Here is a 21,558-nt window from a genome sequence, read left to right on the forward strand (position 1 = left end):
GCCCTTTCGTGGCTCTCTTCCTACCTGTCAAACCGTACCTTTAGTGTAGCCTTCTCTGGGGCCTCCTCTGCCCTGTCACCACTTTCTGTCGGAGTACCGCAAGGAACAATATACACGTCATCACTAGGTTCCCTAATAAAGTCCCACGGTTTCCAATATCATTTGTATGCCAACGACTCCCAAATCTACTTCTCTGCACTAGACATATCTCCTTCCTTGCTAACCTGTGTCACTAACTGTCTTTCTCACATATCTTCCTGGATGTCCTCTCACTACCTCAAGCTAAATCTCTCCAAAACTGAGCTCCTCATTTTCCCCCCTTCTTCAAAAATCTTCACCCCCAATCTCTCTATAACTGTCGATAACTCCATTATTACCCCTACCCCGCATGCCCGATGTCTCGGGTCACATTTGATTTAGATCTTTCTTTTACTCCTCACATTCAGTCCTTGGCTAAAGCCTGCCGCTTCCACCTTAAAAATATCTCTAAAATTAGACACTTCCTTACACAAGACACAACTAAGATCTTAATCCACTCTCTCATTCTTTCCCGCCTCGATTACTGCAACTCTGTCCTCTCTGGTCTCCCCACCTGCCACCTAGCTCCTTTACAATCCATAATGAATGCCTCTGCCAGACTCATCTTCCTTACATGTCACTCTTCATCTGCTGCTCCTCTCTGCCAATTCCTTCACTGGCTTCCTCTTGCCTCTAGGATCAAACAAAAAATTCTCACTCTGACATACAAAGCCCTCAATTGCACTGCTCCCCCCCATATCTCAGACCTTGTTTCCAGATACTCTCCCTCCCATCCCCTTCGCTCTGAATCATGACCTCCTACTCTCCTCCTCTCTGGTTACCTCATCACGCTCCTGTTTACAGGACTTCTCCAGACTGGCTCCCATCTTGTGGAACTTTATGCCTCGCCCCACAAGACTCTCCCCTAGTTTTGAAAGCTTCAAGTGCTCCCTAAAGACTCTACTGTTCAGGGATGCATACAACCTATGCTAACCTTACTTTATACCAGTTCCACTCCTCCATTGCTATCCCCTGAACCCCCTTAGCATGTAAGCCTAAGAGTCCTGCTGTTTGTAGATCACCTTCTTAAGAGCTGACTACAACAGTGCAACTCTAGGCAGGGCCCTCTTCCCATTTGATCCCTATAATTGTTTTGTAGTACTCCCCCTTTGTTTATAGCGCTGCGGAATCTGTTGGCGCTCTACAAATAACCAATAATAATAATAATCTACGGGAGGGGTCAACTCAACCCCTGTAAATGTGGATGGCATAAACCCAACAGCAGACTACGTGAGTACTAAGCTTCACGTGAGTGAATTCACATCTGAGCTAGAGCCTGATCACTTCAAGCAAGTTCCTGATGAGAGCAAGAAACACGGCTCTCAAACTCCCTACATAGCTGGGGGGATATGGCTGCTCCTGTGGGCTGGAGTGGAGGCACTTCACAGTTCCGTATGATGCCACTTTTACAAGATGTTCACTTGAGAGCTCCCGCGAGATTCGCAGCGAAGAGAGGTTCTTCATCACCGGCTTTGTTTGGGGGAAGTATGGGCGTCGGGGACGATCCACAGCAGTTCATTGGTGCCAAGATCTGGAAGATTGGCCCTGTGGGTGATCAACAAGCATGGCTATACCTGCAGTATGCTAATTATTCCTTCCTCTTTCTCCACAACGCAGTCGGCGTTGGTTAAAGCAACAGGTCTTTTTGCAGTAAATGGGAAGTAACTTCTCAACGTATTTAGGAGTCTTTTCCATCGAACTTAAAGGGACAGTACACTGTAAAATTGTTTTTCCATAAATGTATTTTAAATGACTTGTTATACCAACTGCAGAGTATAAAATATTTGAGAAATTGCATTTTCGGGTTTATTTGTGTATCTGAAGTAGCTGGTTTTGTGCTTTGAAACCACAGCCTATTACAATGGGTTGAGCTTCAGGTAATATCAGATCTCATTATGTTATCACTTTCATGTTCACAGACTTGCTTCCTTATCTTATATTTGTCTGGAACGCCAAAGCTCAATACATAGAGAGAACAATGGAAAATTATAATTTTATTACTTAACTATCATGCCCCCACTGAGGGTGTAATCTCTTCTGCTGGCTGTGTTTACTTAGGCTTGTCAATAGCATATACGCCAGTATCAAAACTTTCAGTATAGGTTGGGAAACCACAAGCTAAATCAGCTATTTCAAATGCTGAAATATGAGTAAAGGAGCTACTTGCAACCAATTTAATACACTCTAGCAGGTAAAAAGGATCATTGGGAATAATTTAAAGAGGAGAAAGTTTTTGGGTGAACTGTCCCTTTAAAGATTTAAGATATATGTTGGTACCACTATAGATATCTTGGCATATAAGGACAACATCGTTGTTTGATGAAATCGTTATTGTTTAATATATGTTGTTGGGTTTTTTTAAACGTTTGCTGAGCTTTGCATTTACTTATCTTTCACACATTTAATTATTGTATCTTGTTTATCGTTCGTACCCTGGCATATTGAGCCCTTTACAGAAGCACAATACCTCAATATGGTACCTCAATAGTAAAATAGCATAAATATATAGATATTGGCAGGACTGTCAGTAGTTCAGTAACTAAAACCTAAACCCTATCTATAACACTTAACACTGGTTACAGGACTGGTGCACATACTAATATCAGCACCAATTATTTAGGCACACTATCTCCACAATGCCTACCTTAATAATTTGTCCTGCTAAATGTGAATAACAACTGGATGTATGTTGCTGGGTAACCGCTATGCCTAATTCTTATAGATAGTACCTGACTTCTCACATAAACTACATAACTAGGAATGGGGGAAGAAAGGAGAGATTAGGACTGGGGTGGTTATGCATCTACTAGATAATAGAGATCTTGTAATGGAGATTTTTTTGCTGTACTTAACTGAATACTGGAACTCTATGTCTAATGCCACTGGGCATAGGGCCCATGCCCTGTGGCAGACTTACTTTCTATTTTAACACCCATGTACCTATCCATTAGATTTTCAGACTCCATATTTATTTCTGAGAGGTTGTTATGGTTAAATGTTTTTTTTTTTCTTTTTTACATGAGAATCCTAGATCTATGTTTTAGTATATAAAATGAGACTGGCCCTTGTTTCAAAAACTACTGCTCAGATAACCAACATATAGGGGTCTATATGCAAATTTGAATGTTTCATCCTCCTACTAGCCAAGATGTCCAGTATACTCCTGGGAGATAAACTCTTGTTCCCACACAATATATAAGTTGCTCATACCCTGGAGTGTACCTTTTGACTACTATTGGTTATCATGAATCCAGATAGACACACCCCATTACCACTTCCATTTTGATTTGTTCAAATATTATTATTATTTTATTTCCCTGATGTGAGATCAATTCTGTGGCACTACGCTCCATACAAATTGGTTGTTGATTTTCCAGGCATTGAACCAGAGTATTGTTTGTTATTGTTACATATTCAATATCTTGACTATATACTAATAGTTATGTATACTTCCTATAATGCCGAGATTATATAGGGTGAGCTTATTCAATACTGGCTAACCCTTCTAGTTGAATGTTACATACAGTGATGTCCACATTCTGGGAACCATTACTTCACATATAGTTACTTTAACTTGTTAAAAGCCCAAGGCCAAACTAACCCCATGCATTATACTTGCTACCTATATAATAACTCACTTGGGTCATGACAGCTCTCTGTTAAGTCTCACACTCATAATGCTCAGTTATATTATTTATGTTACTACCCCTCACCTATTAATATGCTTATCTCTACTTTCCCCTCCAGCAACACATATACTTCGCTACCTACCATACTTAAATGAATACCCCCCACCACATAATATGCCTCCTAGATTAGGAGGACTACCTACGTGGTTTATCTAGCCTAAACCGCAACCCCTATAGTAACTCTTACATTTTATCATAGTGCTGACTTTATCTTCCCTACCTAGCTCAGCATGACTGATCAGCACCACCTACAAGTTAAGTTTAAAGTTTTAAATCTGATACCCAAGCTTGAGTGACTCCTATACATCTGTACATACATTGATAGCTCTTATATAATTGGATCCACAGTTTAATGTTTAAAACATTTTTTACACTATTTCAGGTATACATTGAGCATTCTTTAACTCTTTTTTTATGTGTTATCTATATGTGTATAGCATATTTTACAGCAAAACAAAATTTGAAAATGTGAGGTTAATTCTGTGCATAATCAAAGCTCTATGCGATGTGATGGATATATTTATATACTCTTGATAGTATTTTAGATGTGATCATTCTTCTGTATTTACACACCTTTTGAAACATTGCATGTTTGCTGTATCATGTATTTAACCTCAATAAAATTGTAAAAGTACACAGGTAGGGCTACTTTAAAAAGGTAATATGAATGACCAGCCAGATCAAACTCACATACTTTAGGGAATATCATATGTTTTTTTGGGGGGGTAAATAAAAACGGTTTGATTTATAGGGAGCCCAGTAAGAGTTAACAAGATAATGTGTGCTAAGTGTGTATTCCTGGGAGCCTTTGATTAGTTTTGTAGGGTTAAACAACTGAAGAAGGAGAACAGTACAGTAAAAAATCTAAGTATTTAGTTTGCGAGATGAGGCATTGTATTGCAATTGTTGTATGTCCAATCCAGGTGGAGGGGCTAAGGCTTTAATTAAATAGGAGGGGAGTAACCATGATGCTGTACAATAAATAAGTCACTGGTGTACGTGTACAAGAAAATTATATATCTAGATTTACTTAAGATAGTCTCCTATAGATTCAATATATTGAAAATCAACTAGAGGCTGAGCTTTATAGTAGTTTACAGAATTCAAATAAATTGTGAAGCATTAGTCTAGATCAAAATTCACATATGAAAAAGGAGCAGGGTAATAAAATGAATGCAGAGCCTAAAAGAGCTAAATTAAAATATTATGATGCATAGACAACAAACGTGTTCAAATTTATCAACGGAAAAAAATATCAGAACTATAAGAACAACATTATTCAATTCAGTGGAGCATAGCTTTAGCTGATATTACTATTCTGAATGATATACTGATGTATATAATTTCCTCTGATAGTCTCTCCTGCATGGAGGCAACCTTGTGTATGAAAGCACCTGCAATAAAGTGTGGTCTTTCTATATATGCGGCTTCTTATTCCTGCAGGGTGCCGACTGCATATAAAGTTTCACTCACAGTCTGGCCAATTCCCATACACTCACTGTATTGTGCAGGGATTAGTATAAGAGAAATCTGTAGCACCAAACAAAGGGTGTCCCCCCTAAACTGCTGCACGAAGGATAATGTAATTCGCCTAGGCCGTAATGTTTCCAGGAGTTAAGTCCAGATGTGTACCCCTTGTTACAGAGGAAAATCAGCAGTTGAGTGATATGGTCTCCTGGCTCAGCACTGCAGCTAGATGTCTTCTCCGTGTGGCACCAAAGGGAAGTTGCCGGAGTGAAAAAAAAAGGCAAAGCTTTCAGCAGCATCTCCAAGTTTGAGCATTGTGCTTGAGCTGCGAACAGACAGTCCAGGTCTATCTGCGTACCACAATGCGGCATCGCTCCCCCGAGCCGATCTCACATACAGACAAGGGTCGATATTCCACAGGGTAGATTGCCGATCTGTCATCCGATGCAGAAGGAGGTATGTGAACAGAGTTACAGGGTGGGTTGAATATCCAAAAGTTATCACTGTCTAGATGTTGCGGTTCTAAGGTAGAATAGTTTTGCTGGCGATTGTCTTGTTCTGGCTCTAAAAAACACTGTCGCTCTGCGGTATGAATTATCTGTATTATATTCTCGCAGCTACTAAGTAGGTGATCAAATTTAGTTGCAAAAGTTTCTAGTAGCATCACGGCAAGGTCTCTTCCTGTATCCATTGCCTCGTGGGCGGCAGAGACCAGCATAGACATAATACTATTATGAACAGTCAACATGCCTTCCAGAGTAGAAGTGATTGAATTACTTCTATCTACTGAAGGTTCCCGGACAATTATACGTCAAGGGAGAGGTAGATGGCAATAATTAGAGGTTTCTTCAGAGCAGAAGAATCTTGCCGCCATCATGAAGAGCCGCCCAACCGGAAGTCCGCTGGGTTTTACTGTTGAGGGGACTTGTATTTTTGTAATTTTTTTTACAGGTAAAAGAGCTGTTTAACTTAGGCCAATGCCCTACAAAAGGCCCTTTTAAGGGCTACTTGTAGTTTATTGTAGGTTAGGGGGTGTTTTTATTTTGGGGGCTTTTTTATTTTTATAGGGCTATTAGATTAGGTATAATTGTTTTTATTTTTAATTTCATTTATTATTTTTTGTAAGCTTAGTGTTTTTTATTTTTCATAATTTAGTGTTTATAATTTTTTGTAATTTTAGATTTTTAAATTTTTTTTCGTAGTGTTAGGTTTTTTAAATGTGTAATTTAGGTTTTTAATTGGTAGTATTTTTTATTTTATTAGAATAGTTATGTTAGGTTAATTTATAGTTTAATGTTAGGTTTATTTTTATTTCACAGGTAAGTTTTTATTTATTTAAATATAGTTATATTGTAATTTTAATTTAAAGTTAGGGGGATGTTAGGTTTAGGGGTTAATAGTTTAATTTAGTGTTTTGCGATGTGGGGGGCGGCGGTCTAGGGGTTAATAAGTTTAGTTTAGTAGTTACAATGTGGGGGGCTGGAGTTTTAGGGGTTAATAATTTTTATTAGTGTCAGCGATGTCGGGGAGCAGCGGTTTAGGGGTTAATATATTTAATGTTGGTGATGTGGGAGGGCGGCTAATAACTTTATTTAATAGTCGCTGGGTGGGTGGCAGATTAGGGGTTAATAGGTTTAATATAGTGTTTAAGATGAGGGAGGGTGGTGGTTTAGGGGTTAATATGTCGTTTTGTGCCTGAACACACAACCTGTAATACCGGCGCTATGAAAATCCCACACAAAAACATAATTATTTGAGTGAGGAATAGACTTTGCGTTACAGGCTAAAATACTTGCTTTACAGCTATACCGACACGACTATTAAAAGCCGAACCGTACCGCAAAACTCGTAATCTAGGTGTCTGTCTTTGTTTCTGTTAATATTTTACTTTCTCCTCTCTCCACTTCAGATTTGTAAGTTTTTTTCTTTAAAGAAAAAAAAAATACATGTGAAATATGGCCAATTGGCCATCCACAATTCAAATTGACGCATCTGGCAACATCAGCACATAAACCAGTGCGTCAGCTGTTGCTGTGTGCTTAGTTGCAGGAAGCAGGACCGGGCAGCTATTCAGAAAAACAGGCAGGAGTGTGTCCTCCACACAACTCTACACCTGAAAATGCTTGCTGGGTACTCAGCTACAATAGTACCATCCTGCACCATGCACATCTTCTTAATGACTATATGTATCTAGCACAGACACCCCTTCAGTGCTGATGTGATGCTTAAGGGGACATTAAACACAAAAAAATGTTTAAAAATATAGATAATCCCTTTATTACCCATTCCCCAGTTTTGCATAACCAACACGGTTATATTAATATATTTTTTACCTCTGTGATTACCTTGTATCTAAGCTTCTGTAGACTGCCCTCTTTTTTCAGTTCTTTTGACAGACTTGCATTTCAGGCAATTAGTGCTGACTCTTAAATAAATTCACGGGCCTGAGCACAATGTTATTTATATTAAACACAGGAACTAGCCCTCTAGCTGTGAAAATCTGTCAAATGTATTCAGATAAGAGGTGGCCTTCAAGGCCTTAGAAATTAGCATATGAGCCTACCTAGGTTTAGCTTTCAACTAAGAAAACCAAGAGAACAAAGCTAATTTGATGATAAAAGTAAACTGGAAAGTTGTTTAAAATTGCATGCCCTATCAGAATCATGAATGTTTAATTTGGACTTTACTGTCCCTTTACCTAAGAGGGGGCAGGGTGTTCCTTCCTGACAGCCATTGGGAAGAAGAAAGGGGTTTATACTCTTGTAAGCCACTGTGAGGGAGCAGGTTTCTCTGACCGGTGACTACCAACTACAGAGACTTCTGCCTCAGGTAAGGACCCAAACTGTAAACCAATACAGGTCCAAACTAGTCCTGAATTTGGGTTGCATTTGTTTTTGAAGAACAACCAAAATATCATATGGCTTCCTGTACAATAGCACAAATGCAGATTTCTTTTAACCATTACTTTCATAGAATTTGGCCTTAAGTGGGTAGTGAGTAACTCACTTCTTAAGAACACTGCTCCTAAAGTAAATAAATGGGAAAAACTAATTTATCAAATTTGCTTTGTTATGATATTCAAACACTGCTGCTATTACTCTTGGAAATGTACAACATTCTAAAAGTATTCTTGCAAAAGTGCTGCCAGACACGTGCACACTCCTGAGGCTATCTAGCTGCTTTCCAACAAATAATACAATGAGAAAAAAAAGTAAATATGATTATAGAAGTAAATTGGAAACCTTCTTTAAAAATTGTACGCTCTAATTGAATGAAGGAAGAAAGAATTTGGGTGTCATGCCATGTCCCTTTAAAAGCTTCATGTACATCTTGCATTATTTTAGCACAACAAATTATTTGCTTTCAGACACAGACTTACTAATCATTATTCAATTACTAAACAATATGACTTCTTGTCCCCAAGAAATAACTAATTGTAAGAAACTGGTGTGTAAATGTAACAGTTGCTAAGGAAGCGTTGGCTTTTACAGCACTGCTTTCAATGATGTTTGTACAGCAAAGGAGTTCATATGAGGTTTCTTCAGCATGGCAAATTATGCAGCTGAAAAGGAATCTTATTTTATTAGTGAGAGCAGATTAAAAACAAGCTAAGTAAAAGCTGACTTGCTTGCAAAATAGAAGGCCAAAGTGTCTTTTTTACTATAAACAGGAACAATAAAATTTGAGTTTCTGAGAAATCTCATTCATATAACTTTCATTAAATCTAAAATCAAAGGAGTAGGTTTCCTCAAAAATATAATCACTAATAAAGATATATTTATAAACAAAACATTTTTCTTTATATATGAAAAGGGAAAACAATCTCATTTCAGACTAGTCAATAAGTATTGCTGATGCAAATGGAACATTCCTGTTTTTGGAACTCATGTTTGTTCCAGTCACGTCAATAGCATTGGCAAGTTAGCCATTTTTGTCTGGAAAATGCACTGTAGATCATAGATAAAACAGCAAAAATTATAATTAGTGACTAGCAGTGCAGACTCTTTCAAATGCATACATCTTAATACAGGACTCAACAGTTTTTTTATGGTCGTAGCCAGCCAAAATGTAATGTTTTTCCTGTCCACATATATAAACAGATAAATACACGCACATAAACGCACAATAATCCTGTTTGCTGTTTATAACACAGGCACCAGTTATTTTATCCACATACAGCTACACAACAGTGATTTAATCTCTTGACTGCCCATTAGACCAGCCCAGCAGTAATATAAACACTTTATTATGATATTTTCAACTGCTATATAACCCTTTACTTCCCATATAAAATAACATAGATCATAGTTGAACCTTTAGGAAGCCCAAGCAGTATCAGTTGTCAAGTGTTAACCAAGATTGCTGTTTATCTGCCTTCATATAGTAACGGAGTATGATCAGTGCTCCGTTGCCATATGAAGCCAGATTACCCAATTGTTACAGATAGTGACACTGTATGTCACTGTCTGTAACAACCATTCATTGGTGCTGGTGGGAGGGAAGAAGGGAGGAGGTGGGCAGCCCAGTGAAAGGGGGGAAGGAAGGGATGGGGTTCCCTACATTATGGGAAAAAAGGTTTTGGGAAGGGAGAGATGGAACCCTAAACTACCGGGAAAAAAAAATAGATAAAATATTTATAAAATAAAAAGATCACTTATAGGTGGGTGGTGGGAAGGCGGAACCCTACACTACAGAAAAATACATAATAAATAAATAATAATAAATAATAAAAAAAAATACACTAACTTGTTACTTGAAGACTTGTTGCCAGTAACAAAGATGATGGGAAATAGTCATATACATATATATTTACAGGGATAACACAATACCCATAGACCACTATGTAAAGGCACTTTTCAGTGCTGTTTTTTTCTAACACCCGTCTGACTGGTAAATTTTTGGAGTTTAATGGCTGGTTATTTATCGTGCGGCAATAAACGGGTGAATTTCCCATTTGTGGGCGCGCGATAAATTAGGGCTCCCCTTAATCCAGCCCTTATTTTATTAACCAGGCGTCTGACTTTTGGTTAATTAAGTCTAGCGCAAAGTGCTACCACGTGCTTGCAGTATCATTAAGCATGCACTTGTAATGCCTGGTTATTTAATGTGCGCCCGTAAACGGCAACTTTGCCCCTTTATGGGTGCACGTTAAATTAGTACTTAACTTGTAATCTAGCCCATAGTGCAAGTTTAAAAATATTGCGACCTCGTTAACTTGCAGGTGTATTACAAGTGGAAAATAAATTGTTTGCTTGAGCGCAAGAGAATTTAAAATGCGCTGGGTTAGCACGACTGAAGACCTCGCCTAAAGTCTAAAACTTACAAAAAAATGTGCACCAAACACAACATAAATACATTTAAATAAACAATTACACTCATATACACACTACCTGAGAAATTATTCATAAAAATGTATATATTTTTTTAAATAGGGGGTCAAATACATGAGCATGTATTTGACGGCAAAGGGCTATAATATATATAAATATATATATATGTGTGTGTGTGTGTGTGTGTCTGAATATGTATACGTCTAAATATGTGTATGGGTGTTAACCCCTTAACAACCATGATGTAATATGTACTATGCTGGTTATATGGGGTTTTAAGGCCATAATAGCACGGGTCTCGCTGCCAGCGGCAAGACAGTGTTATTGTGACCTCCCTCCAGCAGGCTTCCCAGAATAGCTGGCGGGTAGACAGTGCTATCACAAAATCAAGCCCCATAGAAATTTACATTGCTGGTCCAAGGAGTTAAAATCTAGATGTTTAGGGCATTCTGTGAGCTGTCCATGGTGTAAGCAACAATAACTGCTCATGCAGCTCTTGCAGGATAACATAGGAGCTGCATGTTCAAGTGGAAAACATTCCTAAGTTCAGTAACCTCCCGAAAAATCACAAGAGACTTCAGTAATATCAAGCCAGCATTAACAGTTCCTGGTAGGTAATAAAAATTGTACACATTAAGGCAACACTGCAAGATATGGAATATGGTATCTGGACCCATTCCTTGTTTTTATGCAAGTATAATACAATTATCTAGTCACTTCAATGTCAATATTAATGACCTTTGCTTTTTGCTGAAATTTTGGCCTAAAAGGGACCCAAAGAGAAGACGCTTAAAGGGACATTATGTATTGTACTAATAAATCATTCACTTAAAAAAGCAGCACATGTGAATATTTGTATTGCCCAAATAAAAATTAAATAAAAGCTGTTTAAATGTTATGTCAAGCTAATATAACAGTATCAGTTGTGCACTTTCTACTAACTTTTAGGTACTTCCTATTAATTTATATTAGCATAAAGTACCAGTCAGCCAATAAACATTAGTAGAAAGTGCCTATCAGCCAATGAGAAAGAAATTCAACATAGTTAGATGCTACTCTTTCAAATGGATGATTTGTTTTATTAAACTGTCCATTTAAAATATTTAATTGTAGGTGTGGTGGGCTTGTTCATATGTTAAGGCTCTTTAGGATCAAGTGTCCACACTATTGAGCTCTATACTTAAAGGGACATGAAACCCAAACATTTTCGTTCCTGATTCAGATAGAGCATACAATTTTAAACAACTTTCCATTTTACTTTTATTATCTAATTTTCTTCGTTTGCTGTGCATCCTTTGTTCAAAAGCATACCTATCTTTTTTTTTAAAAACAAGAATGTAAGCTTAAGAGCTGGCACCTAGGTAATGCTAAATGTATCAGCAAGTGCTATCCAGGGTTCTTAACCAAAAATGGGCCGGCTCCTTAGCTTAGATTGCTGCTTTTTCAAATAAAGATAGCAAGAGAACGAACAAAAAATTATAATAAGAGTAAAAGAGAAAGTTGCTTAAAATTGCATGCTCTATTTGAAAAATGAAAGAAAAAAATGGCTTTAGTATCCCTTTAATGTATTATCAGTTCATATAAAAACTTTGCTTTTAGAGAACAAATATACAGTATGCATACATATATAGTACAAACACACACACACATATATATATATATATATCAAAATCAAAAATTAACCGGCAAGAGTCCTATTAGCATTAAAAAACAAAGCTTTAATTTACCAAGTTAAAAATGGTCAGCTAGGAGAGTCTGACATGTTTCGGCAAAAGGTGCCTTAATCATAGACATGACCTTAATTAAAAACTGCATACATTTAAACGAAAGCCTTCGTTTCTATTGGTAGTGCATTGTGATCACATGTTACGCTTCAGGTTACATTTAAAGGGATATTACATTTCAAATACAAAGTTAAGTACATAGTAGAATTGTTTTGTTGGAGCGCTAAGTGACTAATGGGTGAAATAACATTTAGTGCTAATATTACTAAGAACACATTCTGAACCAGTAGTGTTATATTTCTATTTTCTTTGTGGGGGGTTAACAGACAGTAGTGTAGGATCGATAGTCTTAAAATTACATGCTCTAACAGATTAGAACATGTCATTTTTTGTCTATTTTGGCTCTTTAATTGTAAGAGTCGTCCCTTTAAAAACTTGACATGCTTATTTTTCTCTTGGAAGCCATTTGAGGTTTCAAAAACTCTGTGCCTCATCTATAAATAATTTTTGGGAAGCCATCTGAAAGATTCCTGCAAGCTAAAGAAAACATATTTTAGAACTGAAAAGCAAGTTAAATAACCCCACATATAGTTACAGCTCTTGAGAGGTTTTCCAAAGATCTTTAGATATAATTATGATATAATTATGATACATTTTGAATCTGTGTGTATATAGATTTTTGATGTGAATAACTTTATTAACACATGTAACATTATGTTAAAATACGTACTAGTAAAATATTTGAAAATTCATGGAAGATTATTTTTATTTAGCATATTTTGTCAAGTATTTGTGAGAATATTATAATCTGAGACCATCTGAAATGATTAATAGTTTTATTACAAAAATGAGCGTTAACAATGTTTTAATATAAAACCATTAATTCTTATTCTTAAATGGATATGAAACCCAAAATTTGTCTTTCAGGATTCAGATAGATCACAAGATTTTAAACAACTTTGTGATTTACTTCTATTGTCAATTTCTTGGTATCTTTTGTTGAAAAGCAGGGATGTTATCTCCGGAATCTGCCCATATCTGAAGCATTATATGTTTTCCATTTTAAAAAATATTAGATAGCAACACTATTTACTGCCATGTAGTGCTCCAGTTACCTACCTAAGTATCTCTTCAACAAAGAATATAATAGGAACAAAGGACATTTGGATAATAGAAGTAAATTGGGAACTTTTTAAAAATTGTATTCTCTGAATCACAAAAGAAAATGTTTGGGTTTCATATCCCTTTAAAGTTTTAATAATCTATTTGCAAAGTTGCAAAATGTCAATGTGAAAATTAAAATATGTTGTGAAATGTTATTAGATATTAATTATACTATTTTTGCACTGTACATGATAAATCTATTGTGTATTTATATTACTTTTGAAACATAATAGATTGTTATATAAAACTATGTATGGTTTATTAAATCTCATTTCATATGGTTATTTAACTAATTTAATAAAAATGTGAGTACTTTTAATGCCAATACATATTAATTATTATTACTACAAATGTAAACTTGCTGCAGGTGTATGAGTTTATGAAGAGATTTGCAAAAAAAAAAAAATTCTCTCTCAAATAGTGATTTCCCCCCTCAAATTAGTTATGGGAGTGCCTATTATTTAGCCTTTATTGTACTGTTTTAAGAACAGAAACAAACATATACAAAAGGTTTAGGTGACAGAAACTCATCACCATAAAATAACATTTGAAATGACTGAGTCAGCAATAAAATGAATCCTTAATAACATTAGGACTGGTGATTTAATAGGTGGTAAAATATTCTAAAAAGTGGGATGTGAAAAAATATTCTCTTGAGAATGAATGTTCTCTCACAGATGTATTTTTAGCATCAAGGCAGACTAATAGCACACACTATAATGAACTCCTACTTACAGCTGCATGCACTTTCAGTCAAGGTCATCAGACTATGTTTTTTTAGTGTGTTTGATAAAAATTGCTCACACTATCACCTGGCAAAATAAAAATAATGATAGTATATGGTATTTAATAATATAAAGTTCTTCCCAGCTAATATCTTGTTAAAGAAAAATGAAGATATTCTGTGGTATTTAGTAATATATCTTCTCTTTAACTAATGCCCTTTTAAGGGATAATCTTTGGAGAGGTACCTTTGTTATCACATTCAAAGACCAGTATCCAATTGAAATGTAGAGAATGACATATAGTGAACAGAAGGATTATCCACTATTGTGTAGGTAGAAAATAGATGGCAGAGCAGTAATGATGCGACAGGCTGGTGCAGGAAGCCATCTGGAAATGTCTGTCAGGATGGTGCTTGTGTAGTGATATAGGAAAAGATCTGGAGTGGAGAGTAGAATGAAAGGAGGATAAATATCTGTCTGGCTCAGAAATCAGGCACAAATGATTGTTTAAAAACACAAGTTATTATATTGGGGACAAAAATCATATGAAGCTTATAAGAACATTATGCAGCACTTACATTTCTTTAAAACAAGTGTTTGCCCCACACTCCTTATAAACTAGGTTTTCCTCATAATGTTGCAAAATAATTGCTGGTTTTGGCAATTTGCAAGCTATAAAATGTGTTTTTTTGGCCTCTAAGGGAGCACAGGACAAACACTATAGATAACAATTTTATTGTCCCTTTAAATTATTGCCAATCCTGAGTGTAACCATTAGTATAAGCTGAATCAGGTTATCTAAATGTTACATTGCGTGAAATGTTTACCATACAATCATATACTACATATCTATATACCCCTCGTCACCAAAGGGAATCAACAATTTCCTGAAGATAAAGTACTATCTGACCTCTAAAAGGTAACTGAATACAGAGTGCCACCATTATGTTTTTTCTCCCTCACTCTGTATACACACACCGGCATTCAGGAATCACTGTGAATAATGTTTGTATACATCATAAGAGGGATAAAGTAAATAGAAACTGCATTTCTGCACAAAAAAAATGCTGATGAAGGGATTTAAGTTACCATGATGCATAATTTATAAACGAGCAATGGACTATGTAAAAGTTTGTATAAAAATGTATTAAAAATGTTCATGTAATATATTTTATTAACTATTACAATGTTACAATTAATGCAGTTTTTTCACAAGCAAACCATTTTGTGCCATCAATAATACATTTATTTCTATAAAAATATTTGCATACTGATGTGAGATGATTTAATTATATAACAGGAAAATTAAGTGGAATTTACAGTAAATTTTAATATAGGGTTAAAAGGATAGGAAAGTCAGAATTAAACTGGCATGATTCAGATAGATCACGTCATTCTAAGACACTTTAAAATTCAATTCTATTTTCAATTGTGCTTTCTTTTCTTGTTACCCCTTGTTGAAAAAGAATATGCCAGTTTCCTACAATAGTGGGAGCTAGTTGCTGATTGGTGCCTGTACACATTTGTCTCTTGTAATTGGCTTACTGAATGTGTTCAGCTAGCTGTTAGTATAGTAAAATGCTGTTCCTTCATCAAAGGATAACAAAGGAATGAAGCCCATTTGATAATAGAAGTAAATTGGAAAGTTGTTTAAAATTGTATGTTCTATTCAAATCATGAAATAAAATTTGTGGGTTTCCTGTCCCTTTAAGCGCTGTTCTATGTGTCTTTTGGGCTGATTAAAATAAGCAGCTGTCTTGTTTATCAATATATTAAACGCAGGTCTTCTTATTTATTTTTTATCTTATGTTCTAAAATATTTAGATATGATTTTGGGCCCCAGGGTACAATGATATGTTTTGAATAACATAGGAATAGAAAAAAGTTTATCAGTTTGCAACCTGTTTTCTTTTTACTAAATAATACCCAGTGTGTTCGGGTAACAATATTTTCCCATGATTATTAACCCTTTGATGACAGGGTTAATTTGTCTACATCGGAACAACATTCCGATGTAAACAAATTGAAATCCTGCGATCGTGCACACGATTGCAAGATTTCAAGGATGGAATTAGGTCAGGGGGGGGGGGGGGCGTTCCTGTGATGTTAGGCACGCTCTCCAGAACGCGATCACATCATGGAAGTGCCTTGGCTTTAGGACAGCCAACGGTTATGACATTCTATTTCATCCTAATGGCACTAAAGCCCAGTGTAATTATGACGGAATAGAATGGCATAACGGTGTTAAAAGGTTAAATTGTAGCTATTGGCATTGCATATCATAAATATAGATGAGATGCAGTGTCAGTTAGTTCCTGTTTTAATTACTTCCAGTTAATATTCTAAAATGAGTCAAAAGAGACATTAAAGTTTTATAATACTTTTTCATTTATTTCTAATTATCAGTATTATATATGTTCTCTTGGTATCCTTTGTTGAAAAATATACCTAGCTAGGTAGGCTGAGGATCATCAATGCACTGCCGGGTGTTAGTTGGCGATTGGTGGCTTCACACGTATGCCTTTGTGCTGAAGCTGGATTTAACAATGTGTATTATATAGTTACATGCAAGCAACAGTGTGATAATAAAATTATCTAATAATATATTGGCACATTTTCTTTTTTTGTGTGTTATCTCTCTGTATTGAGATAATTACTTACAGATCCTTAGGTTGCAGCTACATCCACTTTCCGATCTTGGTCAATAACACTAATGTCTCTGAGCAACTATAGCCAAGAATCAGAGTGTAGGTTATTTCACTGTAAATCACAGAGCTGAACAGTAAGTACTTCATTAATGGCAGTCAATTGCTTCTGCATGGCTGAGTTAGTGTTACCATGTGTGCATTACACAGGGTGTTCTTCCTCTAATGGATGACAGGCACCTCACATAGTTACCAATAGTATTGTGTTTCTTTACAGTCTGTGGTAACCATGAGGGTTTACATGGAATTTCACTTTTGTCTCCTTACTTGGGTATATTTTAGGCTGGAAACCGTAACTCCAATCCCACAGAAAACAGCGCAGTCTGTGAATACAAAAAGGTGGACTCCAATAGTGCAATATTGTATGAACAAGCACTTTATTGACAAAAAACTTTTACCAAAATACTCACAATGTAAGATTATAATCATGCACAGAAAGGTTTCTTTTCTCAAAGATGGCGATATCGCCGGGTGCTTGTGTGGTCTAAGGCTACTTGGAGGAACAGCAGCAGATTTCCCGGTCGGCGTGTGACGTCAACACCCGACAAACAGCTGATACACGTTTCTCGCCCCCTACTGGGCGCTTTCTCAAGAGGAATAAGGATCATTATTCATACAATATTGCACTATTGGAGTCCACCTTTTTGTATTCACAGACTGCGCTGTTTTCTGTGGGATTGGAGTTACTGTGTATCAGCTGCAGGACAAGCAGCGTTTTTCAAGTAGCTGCATCTGAGTCTTCAAAAGGAAATCTCCTGACATCATCTTTCAACATTAATAAGACTGTTCTTATTTTGAGATAACATCAATTTTTGGACTGCTGTCATTTTGGACAATTTACTATTAGTGTAATATCTTCATTAGTGTAATTTCAATTCGAATTTAGTGCTGTTTATCAACTATTGCCATAATTATGGTTACACTCTCTCTTATATACATACACATATTTGCTGAGTGATTGTTGCGCTGATTGCTTTTGGTGGTTTGTGTGTTAGGCTGGACACCATCTATGATAGGTTTTTCTTTATTTTATTATATAGTAACTGGCTTCTTGTGTCATAATAATTTTCCTTTAGGCCATGGAGTGTGAGGTAATAAAACAGTTTAGTTAGAATAAAGACTTTAAACTTTATCTAAAATGACTAGAGAATTATATGAGAACCTTATTTAATAACTTACAAGCAGTATAGTTATACATACATTGATTCTTTTATTTTTAGCATATTCATTGTAAATATATACAAAATGTTACTATTGCTACATCATTTCTTTGGTACAGGTAATAAAATTGTTTTAGCGCCTCAATATAACAGCTATAAAGGTCTGGTATGTCATGTGTATTCAAATTTGACAAATGCTTAAATGAAATTAATCCTTAATGAGAGTGTAAAGCATCCTCCATAAATTAGCCACCTGTTTGCAAATTGGCACAAATGTAATAGCCAAATAAATTGGTTGCACTCACAGGACTTTTGCAGTTAAAATATGTATATTATGTTATTTATACCTTTTGAAAGAGCAGGTGATTATCTTTCAAATGAGGGGTCTTGGCTAGTAAGGGAGCTGAGATCAAGGGGTTCGAACAACCCCCCCATACAGCTCCCTTTGCTGCCTGTCACTTCCTGGCCCCGCCCCTCTGTGATGTCACTATGCACAATAGTCTTTACATCATCGGTACTACCATGAAATTTTGGTAGCGCCGCCCACTACATAACTAATAATTGTGGCCTGCAATGAGGGTGATCACAATTAGCAATATCAGACCGGCAATCCCCCTTCATGACGAGAACCAGATACCATGCTCTCAGGCCGAGATTTGAATGATGACCGTTCTCTTTATGTGCATGGAAAACGTTAAACCACATTTCTCTTTTATCAGTCAGGACCACATGGCTTCTAGAATATCCAAATGTACCTAAAAATATTTATGTATTTAAACATGTGTTTTAAAAGTACATACAAAAAATGTTCAACCATTTGTTTAAATGTAATTCTTTATTAAAAAAAAAATCTCTTAAAATCCCAACTTGTTATGCACATGATATATACATAAAGATAAGACCTATATTTAGTTAGTGCCACTGCACAAACTGGGGCTATGATAATTAGAGTTGCCTATAGAATTAGGATTGGGTGTTTTTATCCTTGGTGTAACCTTTTAAGTTACAGGCAATTGTCTCATCGCACCATATATTATTTGGTTCCTGATACATTATTTAAAAAATGGACAAACCCTTCAGTTGTACTTTTACTATATAGCAATGTTGTAGCTGTAATTCTTTAAGTTTTTTAGTGATAACTATAAAATAATATTTTAGTTTAAAATAGCTCTGAAAATGATACAGTTGTGAGCTCTGTTTATTTGTAAATAACCACTAAATGATGTAATGCTAGGCACCTGAGGAGGGGGACATACCAAAACTGGTTTGTGGTACTAAGAAATATAAATATATAATACATAGGTGGGGGACTTCAAGAATGCTTGGGACAAGCATAAGGCTATCTTAGGAACTAGATAAGTTTACACTTTTAGGACATTTTGGGCAGACTTGTTGGACTTGTTGGATTTGTTTTATCTGCCTTCAAATCTATGTTTCTGTTTTTCTAAAACAGACTAAACAAAACAAATACAAAAGTAAGAAGGCTCAGTATATATATATATATATATATATATATATATATATATATATATATATATATATATATATATATATATATACAGTTGCAAGAAAAAGTATGTGAACCCTTTGGAATGAGATGGATTTCTGCACAAATTGGTCATAAAATGTGATCTGATCATCATCTAAGTCACAACAATAGACAATCACAGTCTGCTTAAACTAATTACACACAAAGAATGAAATGTTGCCATGTTTTTATTGAACACACCATGTAAACATTCACAGTGCAGGTGGAAAAAGTATGTGAACCCTTGGATTTAATAACTGGTTGAACCTCCGTTTGCAGCAATAACTTCAACCAAACGTTTCCTGTAGTTGCAGATCAGACGTGCACAACGGTCAGGAGTAATTCTTGACCATTCTTCTTTACAGAACTGTTTCAGTTCAGCAATATTCTTGGGATGTCTGGTGTTTCTTGAGGTCAAGCCACAGCATCTCAATCGGGTTGAGGTCAGGACTCTGACTGGTCCACTTCAGAAGGCGTATTTTCTTCTGTTTAAGCCATTCTGTTGTTGATTTACTTCTATGCTTTGGGTCATTGTCCTGTTGCAACACCCATCTTCTGTTGAGCTTCAGCTGGTAGACATATGGCCTTAAGTTCTCCTGCAAAATGTCTTGATAAACTTGGGAATTCATTTTTCCTTCGATGATAGCAATCCGTCCAGGCCCTGACGCAGCAAAGCAGCCCCAATCCATGATGCCCCCACCACCATACTTCACAGTTGGGATGAGGTTTTGATGTTGGTGTGCTGTGCCTCTTTTTCACCACACATAGTGTTGTGTGTTTCTTCCAAACAACTCAACTTTGGTTTCATCTGTCCACAGAATATTTTGCCAGTACTGCTGTGGAACATCCAGGTACTCTTGTTCAAACTCTAAACATGCAGCAATGTTTTGTTTGGACAGCAGTGGCTTCCTCTGTGGTATCCTCCCATGAAATCCATTCTTGTTTAGTGTTTTACATATTGTAGATTCGCTAACATGGATGTTAGCATTTGTCAGTGACTTTTGTAAGTCTTTAGCTGACACTCTAGGATTCTTCTTCACCTCATTGAGCAGTCTGCGCTGTGCTCTTGCAGTCATCTTTACAGGACGGCCACTTCTAGGGAGAGTAGCAGCAGTGCTGAACTTTCTCCATTTATAGACAATTTGTCTTACCGTGGACTGATGAACAGCAAGGCTTTTGGAGATACTTTTATAACCCTTTCCAGCTTTATGCAAGTCAACAATTCTTAATCGTAGGTCTTCTGAGAGCTCGTTTGTGCGAGGCATCATTCACATCAGGCAATGCTTCTTGTGAAAAGCAAACCCAGAACTGGTGTGTGTTTTTTATAGGGCATCGCAGCTGTAACCAAAACCTCCAATCTCATCTCATTGATTGGACTCCAGTTGGCTGACATCTCACTCCAATTAGCTCTTGGAGATGTCATTAGTCTAGGGGTTCACATACTTTTTCCACCTGCACTGTGAATGTTTACATGGTGTGTTCAATAAAAACATGGCAACATTTCATTCTTTGTGTGTTATTAGTTTAAGTAGACTGTGATTGTCTATTGTTGTGACTTAGATGATGATCAGATCACATTTTATGACCAATTTGTGCAGAAATCCATATCATTCCAAAGGGTTCACATACTTTTTCTTGCAACTGTATATATATAAAACCACAACTGAAAATGAAGCTGTGAAATTAGTCTTTTGTACATTAACTCCTTAATGACAGAGGACGTACCAGGTACGTCCTGCAAAAATTGACAGTTAATGACAATGGACGTCCTCGGTGAAAATGAGCACTGGAAGCAATTGCTATCGCTTTCAGACGTTCTCAGGGTATTGCAGCGATGCCTCAATATTGAGGCATCTTGCAATACCCTCCGGTCAGTTGCAGATGCAGAGAGAGACACTCCGTGGCCCTCTCTACATCGGCCAGCAATGGTGCGGATCGTTGGTGGCGTGGTAGGGTTAGGAGGGAGGTGGGTGGGCGGCCTATCGCTG

At 36.4% G+C, this 21,558-nt stretch overlaps 1 protein-coding gene across 2 annotated transcripts in view; it reads right to left on the bottom strand.

Moving 5' to 3' along the window:
* The window catches only part of RAI2 (retinoic acid induced 2), a 138,295-nt gene that overhangs the window by 70,851 nt on the left and 45,886 nt on the right, over positions 1 to 21,558 (bottom strand). The window contains exon 1 of one of the 2 annotated variants that reach the window (XM_053707392.1): positions 14,424 to 14,601. The exons of the other annotated variant lie outside the window; for it this stretch is intronic. The gene's annotated coding sequence lies outside the window, so the exon portion shown is untranslated. Of the gene's footprint in view, positions 1 to 14,423; positions 14,602 to 21,558 lie in introns of those variants that run through there. 2 annotated transcript variants of the gene reach the window in all.

The sequence above is a fragment of the Bombina bombina genome, chromosome 3 (genome assembly GCF_027579735.1).
Source record: "Bombina bombina isolate aBomBom1 chromosome 3, aBomBom1.pri, whole genome shotgun sequence".
NCBI lineage: Eukaryota > Metazoa > Chordata > Amphibia > Anura > Bombinatoridae > Bombina > Bombina bombina.